Source organism: Macaca thibetana, chromosome 2 (assembly GCF_024542745.1).
Source record: "Macaca thibetana thibetana isolate TM-01 chromosome 2, ASM2454274v1, whole genome shotgun sequence".
Lineage (NCBI taxonomy): Eukaryota > Metazoa > Chordata > Mammalia > Primates > Cercopithecidae > Macaca > Macaca thibetana.
In genome coordinates, this window is record NC_065579.1 from 146,076,560 (window position 1) to 146,093,114 (window position 16,555).

General features: G+C 49.0%; 2 protein-coding genes across 2 annotated transcripts in view; one reads left to right on the top strand and one right to left on the bottom strand.

Moving 5' to 3' along the window:
• The window catches only part of COPG1 (COPI coat complex subunit gamma 1), a 583,372-nt gene extending 582,980 nt beyond the window's left edge, over positions 1–392 (bottom strand). The window contains exon 1 of the mRNA XM_050781630.1: positions 389–392. The gene's annotated coding sequence lies outside the window, so the exon portion shown is untranslated. The remainder of the gene's footprint in view (positions 1–388) is intronic.
• Positions 1–16,555, top strand: part of RPN1 (ribophorin I) — a 359,024-nt gene that overhangs the window by 274,190 nt on the left and 68,279 nt on the right. The gene's annotated exons all lie outside the window — the stretch shown is intronic.

The window sequence follows — 16,555 nt, forward strand, 5'->3', positions numbered from 1 at the left end:
CACAGATTTGTGCAGATATTCCAATTTCTGACATTTGGAAAGCCCGCTGCAGGATTACATTAGTCATCATGACAACCTAGGAGCTGCTTATTTTGCCCCTACTTTAGAATGGAAACAGGGTTAAAGGTTGAAATGACCTGTCAGGATCACATGACAAGGTTGGGATTTGATCCTGGCCAATGTCTTCTTCACTGCCCTCCCACCCCCCACCTCCTTTGTCTTATATATAGACCCTGGAGCTACCAGGAACAATATCTTTGGAGAAGTGAAAAACTCTTCCAGGCCACTTCCTGGTGGCTGTGGTCATTTGCCAGATCCCAGTTCCCCTCTGGTGGAACTGGTCTGTTGCAGAGAGCACTCAGGAAATCTGCCAGGCCCTCTGCCTGGGCCCCCAACCTGGCCGCTTCCTCAATGGTGCAGGTTGGAGGAAAGCAGCTGCATTCAGGTTCCAGGGCACAGAGGAGAGATGGGCTGGCTGGGTCTCTGCTGCTTTTCCTTGTGCAGTCTCTGGCCTACAGTCTGCATTCCAGGAAGACAGTACAGAAAGAGCAGCAGGGATGGTGCAGGGGGATGGGATGCTGCCTGATGATAGGCCAAGAGTTTTTTCTCAAAAGCCAGTGGCCCCAGGACTCAGGCCAATGTTGCATGAAGCAGCAAACAAGAGATGGGTAAGGTCCAAGCCAGCCTTCCTGAGGAGCTAGAGGCCACTGGTGTGTCTGATAAGCCAGAGGTTTCCATACTTTCCCAGGATGTGGAATGGGGTCCTTCAGAAGCCAGCCAGGTGGGGAGAAGGTCTTCTGGGGGTAGCTGCAGCTCACTGCTCTTACTCCCACCAAAACAACTTTCCTTTTATCTGTTTTAGATCCTAAAACCTTTTTGAGAACCATTGCCCTTGCATCTTTTAGGCCCTAGGTTTGAAGAAATGCTCCTTAAGGCCTCATTCAGCTACTGGTTCTGAAGATATCCAGGGCAGAAATGGATGGGCTGGAGGAGAGCAATGGTAAGTATGACAGAGGGATCTGGGAACTAGGTGAGTGAGAGGAGAGTGGATCCCAGAAGCAAACTTTTACCAAACCCTCTTCCAAGGTGCCTCCTTTTCATTCCCCTACCTAGTTAAAAAACAACAACAGTCCGGGTGTGGTAGCTCATGCCTGTTATCCCAGCACTTTAGGAGGCTGAGGTGGGCTGATCACGAGGTCAAGAGATCAAGACCATCCTGGCTAACATGGTGAAACACCATCTCTACTAAAAATACAAAAAAATTAGCCGGGCGTGGTGGCGGGCGCCTGTAGTCCCAGCTATTCGGGAGGCTGAGGCAGGAGAATGGCGTGAACCCAGGAGGTGGAGCTTGCAGTAAGCTGAGATCCCACCACTGCACTCCAGCCTGGGTGACAGAGTGAGACTCCGGCTCAAAAGAACAAGAGCAACCAACACCAACAACAAAAAACACAACAACAAAGTATGTTGGAGGCCAGGTGACGTGGCTCACGCCTGTAATTCTAGCACTTTGGGAGGCTGAGGCAGGTGGATCACCTGAGGTCAGGAGTTCGAGATCACTCTGGCCAACACTGTGAAACCCCATCTCTACGATAAATACAAAAATCAGCCGGGCCTGGTGGCATGTGCCTGTAGTCCCAGCTACTTGGGAGGCAGAGGCAGGAAAATTGCTTGAACCTGGGAGGCGGAGGCTGCAGTGAGCCGAGATCACACCACTGCACTCCAACCTGGGCGACAGAGGGAGACTCTGTCTCAAAAAAAAAAAAAAAAAAAAAAAAAACAACAAAAAAAAAAAAACCACGTTGGTCTCAAAGTATGTGTGTACGATTGTTAATTATAAAATAATAACTTGGCTGGGCGCGGTGGCTCACACCTGTAATCCCAGCACTTTGGGAGGCCGAGATGGGTGGATCACCTGAGGTCAGGAGTTCAAGACCAGCCTGACCAACAAGGTAAAACCCTATCTTTACTAAAAATACAAAAATTAGCTGGCCATGGTGGCGAGTGCCTGTAGTCCCAGCTACTCAGGAGGCTGAGACAGAAGAGTCACTTGAATCCCGGAGTGGGAGGTTGAAATGAGCTGAGACTGCGCCACTACACTCCAGCCTGTGCAATAGAGCGAGACTCCATCTCAAAAAACCAGTAAAATAAAATAAAATAAAATAAAAATAATAACTTTAGAGTGGAAAAATCTGGTAGACTCCACCTTAACCAAATGATCACATTTAACATTCTTAATATTGTGCTAAAGTACAATCATGAAGCCTGCGGGAGGGTCACATGCTTATAGTCCCAGCTCATTGGGAGGCGGAGAAAGGAAGTGTGCTTGAGGATAGGAGTTCGAGGCAGTAGTGTACGATAGCCACTGCACTCCAGCCTGGGTAGCACAGTGAGACCCTGTCTGGGATACTGAATGTTCTCAACACCAAGCTATAATCCCAGCTACTCGGGAGGCTGAGGCAGCAGAATCATTTGAACCTGGGAGGTAGAGGTTGCAGTGAGCCATTGCACTCCAGCCTGGCGAAACTCCGTCTCAAAATAATAATAATGATAATAATAATAATAAATAAAATCCAAATTTAAAAATCAAGATTAGAAAAGACAAAGGCTGATAAACTCTTCCAGATTAAGAGACTAAAGAGGTGTGACAACAAAATGCAATGCACCTTAATGGATCTTGGATGGACTAGGCTGTGAAAAGCCACGAAGGATGTTGTTGGGACAATTGAACAACCTGAACACGGATTGTGAATTAGGTAACCGTATTGTGTCTTTTTTTCTTTTCTTTTTTTTCTTTTGAGACAGAGTCTCACTCTGTCACCCAGGCTGGAATACAGTGGCCTGATCTCGGCTCACTGCAACCTCCGCCTCCCGGGTTCAAGCGATTCTACTGCTTCAGCCTCCAGAGTGGCTGGGATTACAGACGCGCGCCACCACGCCCTGCTAATTTTTGTATTTTTAGTAGAGACGGGGTTTCACCGTGTTGGTCAGGCTGGTCTGGAACTCCCGACCTCAGGTGATCCGCCTGCCTGGGCCTCCCAAAGTGCTGGGACTACAGGTGTGAGCCATTGCGCCCGGCCTGTACCGGGTTTTCTAACAGAATGCCTTTGTTCTTAGGAAATAAACCTTGAAGGTAGGGGTTCAGCAAAAAGATGTCTTTAACCTATCCTCAAGTGGTTCCGGGAGAAAGGGAAAGGTAAAGAAAAATCCTGAGGGGTGTGAGCTGCCCGGGGCTGGAGAGGGGAGGGCGCTGGGAGAAGCTTCTGCAGGTACCCTTAGGCGGCTGGGACAGCCTCCACCCCGCGGGCCCCTGTTGTCGGGGAAACGGCGCGGCGCTGTGGCGGCTCCCAGGGACCAGGCTGGGCCCTGGTGAGACAGGCGGGTGGTTGTGGAGGGCAGAGGCTGGGAGCACGACCCCTGAGGAAAAAGAGACAGCTGGTTGGGGTGGGGAGAGGGGGTACCGCGCTTCGGTCCTGGGCGAGGAGGGGGCCAGAACCCCGGATCAGAAGGAGGCGGCCGGAGATCAGGACCGTGGGTTCAGCCGAAGGAGGAAAGCCTCCAGCCCAGCGTTCCCCTCTTCATTTCTCCCCGCCAAGCATGCCGCTCCGCAGGAGGAGGATCCCGGGCATGTGGCAGTGGCTGAGCCGGTGGGGAGCCGAGCGGGGCCCGCGTGAGACACGCAGTTCTAGGTGCCCCGGGAGGCCTGTGGGAGGACAAGGCGGGAAGGCTGCAGTAGCGGACGGCTAAGCGGTCCCGAATGGAAGTCGCTCACGCGGGAGTGCAGGGGCCAGGGTGGCGGCGTCTGCGTACAGCATTCTGGGCGCTGGAAAGCCTGTCACTGAGGCAGCAGTGGGGAAGGGCGTGCTTCCAGCAATTTTTTAAAATGTGATTCGCGGCCGGGAGCAGTGGCTCACGCCTGTAATACCAGCACTTTGGGAAGCCGAGGCAGGCTAATCACGAGGTCAGGAGTTCGAGACCAGCCTGGCCAATATGGTGAAACCCCATCTCTACTAAAAATATAAAATTAGCCAGGCATGGTGGCGCGCGCCTGTAATCCCAGGTACTCGGGAGGCTGAGGCAGAAGAATTGTTTGAACCCGGGAGGTGGAGGTTGCAGTGAGCCGAGATCGCACACTCCAGCCTGGGTGACGGAGTGAGACTCTGTCTCAAAAATAATAATAATAATAATAATAATAAAAAGGCCGGGCACGGTGGCTCACTCCTATAATCCCAGCACTTTGGGAGGCCAAGGTGGGCGGATCACGGGGTCAGGAGATAGAGACCATCTTGGCCAACATGGTGAAACCCCATCTCTACTAAAAATACAAAAATTATCCGGGCCTGGTGGCACGTACCTGTAGTCCCAGCTACTCGGGAGGCTGAGGCAGGAGACTTTCTTTTCTTTTTTTTTTTTTTTTTTTTTTGAGACGGAGTCTCGCTCTGTTGCCCAGGCTGGAGTGCAGTGGTGTGATCTTGGCTTACTGCAACCTCCGCCTCCCAGGTTCACGCCATTCTCTTGGCTCAGCCTACTGAGTAGCTGGGACTACCGGCACCCGCCATCTCGCCCGGCTAATTTTTTTTTTTTTTTTTTTTTTTTTTTTTTTTTTAGTAGAGACGGGGTTTCACCGTGTTAGCCAGGATGATCTCGATCTCCTGACCTCGTGACCTGCCCGCCTCGGCCTCCCAAAGTGCTGGGATTACAGGTGTGAGCCACAGCGCCCCGCAAGGAGAATTTCTTGAACCCGTGAGGCGGAGGTTGCAGTGAGCCGAGATTGGGCCATTGCACTCCAGCCTGGCGACAGAGCAAGACTCTGTCTCAAAAAAGAAAAAAAAAAAAAAAAAAGATTTGCTTCAGAATAAATGAGGACACAGGAAGTCCTATGTCCTCATAGGCAGCGAAGAAACAAGATTGGCCACTAGTTTATATTATAGAAGCTGGCGATGTGTACTTGGAGATTCAGTATTCTATCGTGGTTACTTTTTGTATTTTTTTAAATTTTTATTTTATTTTTAAATTGTATGTAGAGATGGAGTCTCACTTTATTGCCCGGACTGGTCTGTATCTTTAATTTTTTTTTTTTTTTTTTTTTTTTTTTTTTAGACAGTCTCGCTCTGTTGCCCAGGCTGGAGTGTAGTGGCACTATCTCCACTCACTGCAACCGCCGCCAGGAATGGTTCAAGCGATTCTCCTGCCTCAGCCTCCCAAGTAGCTGGGACTCCAAGAGCGTGCCACCACGCCCAGCTAATTTTTTGTATTTTTAGTAGAGAGGGTGTTTCACCGCATTAACCAGGATGGTCTCAATCCCCTGATCTTGTGATCCGCCCGCCTTGGCCTCCCAAAGTGCTGGGATTACAGGCGTGAGCCACTGCACCTGGCTAAAATTTTAATTAAAAAAAAATTTTTTTTTTTTTTGAGACAGGATATGGCTCTTTCCCCCAGACTGGAATGCAGAGGCCTGATCAGAGTTCACTGCAGCTTCACCCTCCTGGGCTCAAGGGATCCCTCCACCTCAGCCCCCCATGTCGCTGGGACCACAGGCATGCTCGACCACGCCCCATTAATTTTTCTTTTATTTTATAGAGATAGGGGCTCCCTATGTTGCCTAAGCTAGTCTTGAACACCTGGGCTCAAGCAATCCTCCTGCCTCGGTCTCCCAAAGTGCTGGAATTACAGGTGTGAGCCACTGCACCCGGCCTGTTTTGTTTTGTTTTGTTTTTTGAGACGGAATCTTGCTCTGTTGCCCAGGCTGGAGTGCAATGGCATGATCCTGACTCACTGCAACCTTTGCCTCCAGGATTCAAGCAATTCTCCTGCCTCAGCCTCCCGAGTAGCTAGGATTACAGGCACCCACCATCATGCCTGGCTAATGTTTGTATTATTGTAGAGACAGGGTTTCACCATGTTGGACAGACTGGTCTTGAACTCCTGACCTCAAGTGATCTGCCTGCCTTGGCCTCCCAAAGTGCTGGGATTACAGGCGTGAGCCACCGCACCTGGCCTGTTTTGTGATTTTTTGGTAACAGTCATCCCAATTGGTTTGAAGTGATACTTCATTGTGGTTTTGGTTTGCATTTCTCTAATGATTAGTGATATTGAGTATCTTCTCATGAGCTTTTGGCTATTTGTATTTCTTTTTTTTTTTTTTTTTTTTTTTGAGACGGAGTCTCACTCTGTCACCCAGGCTGGAGTGCAGTGGCCGGATCTCAGCTCACTGCAAGCTCCGCCTCCCGGGTTCACGCCATTCTCCTGCCTCAGCCTCCCGAGTAGCTGGGACTACAGGCGCCCGCCACCTCGCCCGGCTAGTTTTTTGTATTTTTTAGTAGAGACGGGGTTTCACCGTGTTAACCAGGATGGTCTCGATCTCCCGACCTTGTGATCCGCCCGTCTCGGCCTCCCAAAGTGCTGGGATTACAGGCTTGAGCCACCGCGCCCGGCCTGTATTTCTTTTTGGAAGAAATATCTATTCAAGTACTTTGCCTGTTCTTTAAAAAAGATCTAAAAATTGTAGTAAAATATGCATAACAAAATTTGTAATTTAAACTTTTGTGTGTGGTTTTCTTTTCTTTTCTTTTCTTTTCTTTTCTTTTTTTTGAGATGGAGTTTTGCTCTTGTTGCCAAGCTGGTGTGCAATGGTGCAATCTCGGCTCACTGCAACCTCTGCCTCCCGGGTTCAAGCAATTCTCCTGCCTCAGCCTCCCGAGTAGCTGGAATTACAGGAGCACGCCACCACGCCTGGCTAATTTTTTGTTTTTTTAGTAGAAACGGGGTTTCACCGTGTTAGCCAGGCTGCTCTCAAACTCCTGACCTCAGGTGATCAGTGCAATAGCTATTGCACTCCAGCCTGGGCAACAGAGCGAGACTCCATCTCCAAAATACATAAATAAATAATATATATGTACACACACATATATGTACACATACATATATACATATATACACATATATATACACACATATATATACACACAGGTATATATATATATACACACACACGTATATATATATACACACACACACACACACACACACACACACACATTGGTCTCTGCCTTAGTTGCTGGCACAGACCCCCTAATACTCGTATAATTTTCTAAGCAGTAGGGGTGCTAAGACAATCTTTTGTTCTAACATTTGGTCTTTGACCCTGGTTGCTGACACAGAGCTCCTAGATCTGTTGGAATTTCCTGGGTGACAGGAGCGGAGCCCTTTTGTTCTAATGAGGGAACTCATGGCAGATATCCTCAGGATATCCTCAGGATGGGGGCTGGTTGACAAGGGAACCAACCTGTGATTAGAGGGTTGGAACTTTCAGCAGCCCCCTGATTTGGGGGAGGAGAGAGAAGCTGAAGGTTGAGTTGATCACCAAAGGCCAATGATTTAGTCAATTGTGTGGGTCATGAAGCCGCCCTAAAAACCCAAAAGGGGCCGGGCGCAGTGGCTCAAGCCTGTAATCCCAGCACTTTGGGAGGCCGAGACGGGCGGATCACGAGGTCAGGAGATCGAGACCATCCTGGCTAACACGGTGAAACCCTGTCTCTACTAAAAAATACAAAAAAACTAGCCGGGTGAGGTGGCGGGCGCCTGTAGTCCCAGCTACTCAGGAGGCTGAGGCAGGAGAATGGCGTGAACCCGGGAGGCGGAGCTTGCAGTGAGCTGAGATCCGGCCACAGCACTCCAGCCCGGGTGACAGAGCGAGACTCCGTCTCAAAAAAAAAAAAAAAAAAACCCAAAAGGACAGGGTTCAGAAGAGCTTCCCAACAGCTGAGCACAGGTAGATTCCTGGAGAGGGGCATGCCTAGAGAAGGCATAGAAGCTCTGTGCATCTTCCCCACACCTCGTCCTGGGCATCTCGTCCATCTGTCTGTTCATCTGTTTTTTGTTTGTTTGTTTGCGACAGAGTCTCACTCTGTCACCCAGGCTGCAGTGCAGTGGCACAATTTTGCCTCACCACAACCCCTACCTCCCAGGTTCAAGCGATTCTCGTGCCTCAGCCTCCTGAATAGCTGGGACTACAGGCACACACCACCATGCCCAGCTAATTTTTATGTTTTTAGTAGAGACGGGGTTTTGCCATGCTGGCCAGGCTGATCTCGAACTCCTGACCTCAGGTGATCTGCCTGCCTTGCTCGGCCTCCCAAAGTGCTGGGATTACAGTGTTCATCTGTATTCTTTGTAATATCCTTTATAAGAAGCCAGTACACATCAGTAAGTGTTTCCCTGAGTTTTGTGAGCCACACTAGCCCATTAAATGAATCCTGGGAACCCCAATTTACAGCCAATTGGTCAGAAGCACAGACCACAATCCATGCTTGCAGCATCTGAAGTGGGGGGCAGTCTTGTGGGACTGAGCCCTCCACCTGTGGGATCTGACGCTATTTCCAGGTAGATGGTGTCAGAATTGAACTGGAGAACACCCAGTTGGTGTCTACTGGGGAATCCACAGAATCGATGTTTGGTGTGCGGGGAAATAACCCCCACGTATCTGCTGTTGGGAATGTTGAGTGACTGGGTAAGAGTAGGAAAAATCACTTAGGTTTGTTCCTCTATCTCACACATATATTAAGTATGCTCACATTGCTGTGCAACTCTTGCTTATTCTGAAAGTGGGTTTTCTGTTGTTGAGTTTTAGGAGTTCTGCATGCATTATGGATATTAATCTCTTATCAGATATATGATTCACAAATATTTTCTCATAATATGTGGGTTGTGTCAAATAACACAATTTCAACACATTGAGTTTTAAAGATTTGGCTAGATGTGGTGTCTCATGCTTGTAATCTCCTCACTTTGGGAGGCCGGGGTGGGGGGATCACTGGAGCCTAGGAGTTCAAGGTTACAGTGAGCTAGGATTGCACTACTGCACAGTAGCCTGGGTGACAGAGCAAGACCCTGTCTGTAAAAAAAATAAAGATCTAATTAGCTTTTATTGGTGATTCATGAACTGAGCAACATCCAGCCTACAAAATAGGCAAGAGCTCTACCAGGTATGGCAGAGCAGTAGGTTTTTCGAAGGCAGGCAGCTTGACAGGGAACAAGAAAACAGCATAGTGCAAAAAGGGGATTGGTTAACATTAGGTTCCTTCGGGTTACTTTTCTTGTATAGCTTAAAGAAGAGGAGACTTCCTTATCAAGTAGTTTAGGTTACATGGGCCCCTTTTGATCAGTTGCTGTGAATCTATTTTTTGTAAAACTGACCTATTGGGGATTTGACTATTGCCTCTCTCCTGATTTCTCAGGTCAGATTTTTTGGCTTTTTTTTAGACAAGAGTTTTGCTCTGTTGCCCAGGCTGGAGTCCAATGGCATGATCTCAGCTCACTGCAACCTTTGCCTCCTGGGTTCATGCAATTCTCCTGCCTCAGTCTCCCAAGTAGCTGGGATTACAGACACGCACCACCACACCCAGCCAATTTTTGTATTTTCAGTAGAGATGGGGTTTCACCATGTTGGTCAGGCTGGTCTCGAACTCCTGACTTCAAGTGATCCACCTGCCTCAGCCTCCCAAAGTGCTGGGATTACAGGCGTGAGCCACTGTGCCCAGCCCTAAGGTCAGATCTTATAAGCAAACAGCTTATGTTTCAGTTTGGTGACATGGAACCTTAGCATGAGTGACTCTATTTTGGGTTGGCCTGTGGGGTCCTAGTGTAGGAGGAGCTTAGTACAAATCAACGGCCTCCATTTGGCCAGGCACTGTGGCTCACACCTATAATTCTAGCACTTTCAGGGGCCGAGGCGGGAGGATCCCTTGAGCTCAGGAGTTCAGCACTAGCCTGGGCAGTATGATGAGACCTCTTCTCTACAAAAAAAAATAGTAGTCCCAATTACCGGGGAGGATAAAGTGGGAAGATCGCTTGAGGCCAGGAGGTCAAGACTGCAATAAGCCATGATGGCATCGCTGCATGCCAGCCTGGGCAACAGAGTGAGATTGTGTCTAATAAAACAAACAAACAAAAAAACCCAAATCAGTGGCCTCCCATAAATACAGCAAAACCTTTTGTTTTTCTTTGATGCTGCTCAGGCTCAGAAAATGATACCCCAAAGTATGCTGCTTTGGCATGCTGAGTGCTTTGAACTAAAGGAGACTGAAAGGTTCCAGAAGCAAAGTCTCTCTCTGACCTTCTCCTGCCCTCCTATCTCCCATCCCTCTTTCTCCACTGAAGTGAGACTCAGAACCCTTCTTCCCAAGGCAGCTCATAGTAACTAGAATCCCACTCCCCCAGAGCTAGCCACAAAATCTAGAAAAGTTACTCTGTCTAGGCTGGGCGCGGTGGCTCATTCCTGTAATCCCAGCACTTTGGGTGGCCGAGGCTGGCAGATCAACTTTGGGTGGCCAAGGCTGGCAGATCACTTGAAGTCAGGAGTTCGAAACCACCCTGGCCAACATGGTGAAACCCTGTCTCTACTAAATATACCAAAAAAAAAAAAAAAAACCTGGGCGTGGTGGCATACGCCTGTAGTCCCAGCTACTCGGGAGGCTGAGGCAGGGGAGGCTGAGGCAGGGGAGGTTGAGGCAGGAGAATCGTTTGAACCCAGGAGGCAGAGGTTGCAGTGAGCTGAGATTATGCCACTGTACTCCAGCCTAGATAACAGAACAAGACTCTGTCTCAAAAAAAAAAAAAATTAGAAAAGAGAGGTTACTCTCCTCTTCTCCCTTGAGGACCCTCATTCCAGAAGAGTCCTGCCCATACCCCAGGGTGAAGAAATGCTACACTGACAGACCAAGAAGAATTTGAACCTTACTGGGTTTATTTCCCCCAGTGTATTACTATAAGATCACACCATTTTTGTCCAATCACATTTCTATGTGGCTGTCCATTCTTCATTCAACCTAAGCATACAAATAGTTTCCCCTTGGTCTTTGGGTCTTCATTTCCAGAAGCTCCTGTATTGTGTAAAATGTTGTAAATAAGTTTGTTATTATTTTCTCTTGTAATTCTGTCTTTTGTCATAGGCATGTTGGCCATGACCCTTATGATTGGTGAGGAAATGTATCACACCTTTCCACCCCTCCAATGCAAAAAGTTAATTTCAATGAAGTCTAATTTGTCTTTCTTTTCCCTCCCTCCCTCCCTCTTTCCTTCCTTCCTTCCTTTTTCTTTCTTTTCTTTCTCTCTTTCCTTCTTTTTTTTGAGACAGAGTCTCACTCTGTAGCCCAAGCTGGAGTGCAGTGACGCGATCTTGGCTCACTGCAACCTCCTCCTCCGGGGCTCAAGTGATTCTGGCCTTGGTCTCCTAAGTAGCTGGGACTACAGGAGTGCGCCACCATCCCCAGCTAATTTTTTTGTATTTTTAGTAGAGATGGGGTTTCACCATGTTGCCCTGGGTGGTCTTGAACTCCTGAGCCCAGGCGATCCACCTGCCTCAGCCTCCCAAAGTGTGTGAGCCACCACACCCTGCCCCAATTTGTCTATTTTTCTTTTGTTGCCCGTGCCTGTGGTGTCATAGCCACGAAATCATTGCCAAATTCAAAATCATGAAGCTTTCCCCCTATGCTTGCTTCTAAGAGTTTTATAGTTTTAGTTCTTTTTTTTTTTTCAGGCGGAGTCTTGTTCTGCTGCCCAGGCTGGAGTGCAGTGGTGCGATTTTGGCTCAATGCAACCTTGGCCTCCTGGGTTCGAGCGATTTGCCTCAGCCTCCTGAGTAGCTGGGATTATAGGCACAGACCACAACACCTGGCTATTTTTTTTTCAGTAGAGACAGAGTTTCACTATGTTGGCCAGGCTGGTCTCGAACTCCTGACCTCAGGTGATCCACCGGCCTCGGTCTCCCAAAGTGTTGGGATTACAGGTGTGAACCACCACGCCCAGCCAGCTCTTACTTTTATGTCTTTGAGAGTATATTGTGTAGCACAAACGCCCTGTAAACCACATCTTTCTCTACTGTCACATGACAACAATCATCAAGACTTCTGTGAGCAAATGTGTGGGGGAGTTTTCCCCACACACCAAGCAGTGGACACAAGGTAGGTGTCCTCTAATTCAGTTCTGACACTATCTGATAGTGTGAGATCTCACAGGTTAATTGCTCATTCTCCAAGACCACCTTCTCCCCCAACACCAGTGGCAAGTCCAGACCTCCAGAACCTTTTTTTTTTTTTTTTGAGATGGAGTCTCGCTCTGTCACCCAGGCTGGAGTGCAGTGGCATGATCTTGGCTCACTGCAAGCTCCGCCTCCCGGGTTCACGCCATTCTCCTGCCTCAGCCTCCCAAGTAGCTGAGATTACAGGCGCCTGCCACCATGCCTGGCTAATTTTTGTATTTTTAGTAGAGATGGGGTTTCGCCATGTTGACCAGGCTGGTCTTGATCTCCTGACCTCGTGATCCACCCGCCTCAGCCTCCCAAAGTGCTGGGATTACAGGCATGAGCCACCGTGCCCGGCCTCTCTTGGATTTTTATGGAAGCTTCTCGCCATCAGCATTCCTTCCTCCTACAGAGTATAAGATGGGACCTTCTCATGGGAGGGTCTGACGACCCACAATCAGAGAGGTGGGGAATACTGGAGAACATTAAAGTGGAAGGAGGGCAGGGCAGGAGGTCAGAGGCCTGCTGTGAGGCCTAACATACCCAGCATTGTAACAAAAGACTGTAGCAAAGGCTATAGAGTATGGGCCAGGAACCGTGGACCAGTGTATATCAAAACATCACATATGTAGATTTTATAACTTATTAGAATGGTCTTTAAGAAACCTAAATCCAGATATGTCACTCTCTGCTCAGAAGTCTGAAGTTTCTCATCTTCTAAAAATCACTATCCAGGCCAGGCGCAGTGGCTCACGCCTGTAATTCCAGTGATTTAGGAGGCTGAGGTGGGAAGACTGCATGAGCCCAGGAGTTGGAGACCAGCCTGGGCAACATAGTATGATGTCATCTCTAAAAAAAATTAAAACTAAATTTAAAAAAATCACTATCTTGGCCAGGCCCAGTGGCTCATGCCTGTAATCCCAGCACTCTGGGAGGCCGAGTGGGGCAGATTGCTTAAGCTGAGTTTGAGACCAGCCTGGGCAACATGGTGAAACCCCATCTCTTACTAAAAATACAGGCCGGGCGCGGTGGCTCATGCCTGTAATCCCAGCACTTTGGGAGGCCGAGGCGGGCGGATCACAAGGTCAGGAGTTCGAGACCAGCCTGGCCAACATGGTGAAACCGTCTCTACTAAAAAATACAAAAATTAGCTCGGTGTGGTGGTATGCACCTCTAGTCCCAGCTACTTGGGAGGCTGAGGCAGAAGAATCATTTGAACTTGGGAGGCGGAGGCTGCAGTGAGCCGAGATCGCGCCATGGCATTCCAGCCTGGGTGACAGAGCGAGAATCTGTCTCAAACAACAACAATAAAAGAGAATTATCTGGGTATGGTGGCACACGACTTCCTAGGCTCAAGCAATCCTTCCACCACAGCCTCCTGAGTAGCTGGGACTACATGCATGCACCACTGCACCCAGCTAATTTTTTTTCTCTTGTTTTTTGAGACGGCTCGCTGTGTCCCCAGGCTGGAGTGCAGTGGCGCTATCTTGGCTCACTGCTACCTCCACCTCCTGGGCTCCCCTGCCTCAGGCTACCAAGTAGCTGGGACTATAGGTGCGCACCACCACGCCCAGCTAATTTTTGTATTTTGTTGTTGTTGTTGAGACAGAGTCTCGCTCTGTCGCCTAGACTGGAGTGCAGTAGCACAATCTCTGCTCACTGCAAGCTCTGCCTCCCGGGTTCACGCCCTTCTCCTGCCTCAGTCTCCTGAGTAGCTGGGACTACAGGTGCCCACCACCACGCCCGGCTAATTTTTTTTTTTTTTTGTATTTTTAGTAGAGACAGCGTTTCACCGTGTTAGCCAGGATGGTCTTGATCTCCTGACCTCGTGATTCGCCCATCTCGGCCTCCCAAGTGCTGGGATTACAGGCGTGAGCCACCGTGCCTGGCCTAACTTTTGTATTTTTAGGAGAGACGGGGTTTCGCCATGTTGGCCAGGATGGCCTCAATCTCTTGACCTCGTGATCCGCCCGCCTCAGCCTCCCAAAGTGCAAGGATTACAGGCTTGAGCCACCATGCCCAGCAATTTTTTTTCTTTGTAAAAAAATATGATAGAGATGGGGTCTCACTCTGTTTCCCAGGCTAAAGTGCAGTGATGCAATCATAGCTTACTGCAGGCTCAAACTCCTGGTCTCAAGGATCCACCTGGCTCAGCCAGTAGCAGGGTAGCAGGGACCACAGGTATGTGCCACCATGCCTGGATTTTTTTTTTCTTTTTTTTTGGTAGAGATGCATCTTGCCATGTTGTCCAGGCAGGTCTCTAACTCCTGGACTCAAAAAAATCCTCCCACCTCCCAAAGTTCTGGGATTACAGGTGTGAGCCACCATAGCTGCTAAGGCAAAGGTTTTGACCTCTCTTACTGTAGTAAGACCTTCAATTTATATCTGAATATATGAATGCATAGAATAAAGCCTTACATGCTGGCCAGTGGACCAGTAACTTCTTGGTTATACTTTTAAAAATGAGGCAGATGTGGCCGGGCACGGTGCCTCACGCCTATAATCCCAGCACTTTGGGAGGCCGAGGCGGGCAGATCCCCTGAGGTTGGGAATTCAAGATCAGCCTGATCAATTTGGAGAAACCCCAGTCCCTACTAAAATACAAAATCAGCCAGGTGTGGTGGCACATGCCTGTAATCCCAGCTACTCGGGAGGCTGAGGCAGGAGAATCGCTTGAACCTAGGAGGCAGAGATTGCAGTGAGCTGAGATCTCGCCATTGCACTCCAGCCTGGGCAACAAGAGTGAAACTCCGGGGCCAGGCGTGGTGGCTCACGCCTGTAATCCCAGCACTGTGGGAGGCTGAGGCAGGAGGATCATGAGGTCAAAAGTTCAAGACCAGCCTGACCACGATGGTGGAACCCCCTGTCTCTACTAAAAGTACAAAAATTAGCCAGGCATAGTGGTGGGTGCCTGGAAGCCCAGCTACTTAGTAGGGTGAGGCAGAGAACTGCTTGAACCCGGGAGGTGGAGGCTGCAGTGAGCTGAGATCACACCACTGCACTCCAGCCTGGGCAACAGAGCAAGACTCCATCTCAAAAAAAAAAAAAAAAAAGAGGGGCATGCCTTTTTTCTTCTCTTCCAGTTTCGCGCTCGCTGAGATTGGATGTGGTGGTAACCAAATTTTAGACTATTTAGGTGATGGCAACTCCTTAGAGGTTACAAAGCAAAAGACAGATGGAACCTGGGTGCCCCATGATTTCTCAGAACAGAGCTGTCAAGAAAGCTTGCGGCAGTGTGCGGCGGGTCACGCCTGTAATCCCAGCACTTTGGAAGGCCGAGGCAGGCAAATCACCCGCAGTTAGGAAACATGAATAATGTTGCTTAATGAAGTTTTACTGTATGCTCACCTATCTACTCTACAATTTGTTCTTCTAACAGAACCCTGATTTGTTCAGGACAACAATGTGCCCAGATAAAGAACTTCATTTCTCAGTGTTCCTTGGAAGGAGAAGTGGCCAAGTAATACAATATGGTTCTAAGTAATGAAGTGTAGGTGGAAGTTGCTGGGTGGGGCTTCCTGAAAAGTTCATAAAAACCAGGGCTGACTGAGCTGGCAAATATGGTTTGCTATTTTTTCTTCCCTTCTACCCTGTCTGAAATGCGGATGTGATAGAGGAGGTAGCAGCCATTAATGACCCTGAGGTGACAAAAATGAGGATGATATCCACAGGGTAAGGATGACTGAGCAAAAGTACAGAAGTAACATTGGCCCAATGGCTCCATGATGTGATTTTACCACTCTGGACTTCTCGATCATGAGAAAACTGAACTCTATGCTTGGCTAAGGCATTTTATGTTGAATTTTAATTTTTTAAATTTTCATTTATTTGCTTTTTTGAGACAGTCTCGCTCTGTCGCCCAGGCTGGAGTGCAGTGTTGTGATCTCGGCTCATGGCAACCTCCACCTCCTGGGTTCACGCCATTCTCCTGCCTCAGCTTCCCAAGTAACTGGCACTACAGGCGCCCGCCATGGCACCCAGCTAATTTTTTGTATTTTTAGTAGAGACGGGGTTTCTTTTTTTTTTTTTTTTTTTTTTTGAGACGGAGTCATGCTCTGTCGCCCAGGCTGGAGTGCAGTGGCCGGATCTCAGCTCACTGCAAGCTCCGCCTCCCAGGTTTACGCCATTCTCCTGCCTCAGCCTCCCAAGTAGCTGGGACTACAGGCGCCCGCCACTTCGCCCGGCTAGGTTTTTGTATTTTTTAGTAGAGACGGGGTTTCACCGTGTTAGCCAGGATGGTCTCGATCTCCTGACCTCGTGATCCGCCCGTCTCAGCCTCCCAAAGTGCTGGAATTACAGGCGTGAGCCACCATGCCCGGTCTTATGTTGAATTTTCTATCAAAAGACAGAAGGGCTGACCGAGTGCAGTGGCTCGTGCATATAATCCAAGCACTCCGGGAGGCCGAAGTGGGCCCAGGAGTTTGAGACCAGCCTAGCCAACATGGCGAAACCCCAACTCTACCAAAAATACAAAATTGGCTGGGTGTAGGGGGACATGCCTGTAGTCCCAGCTACTTGAGAGGCTGAGACTAGGGAGGG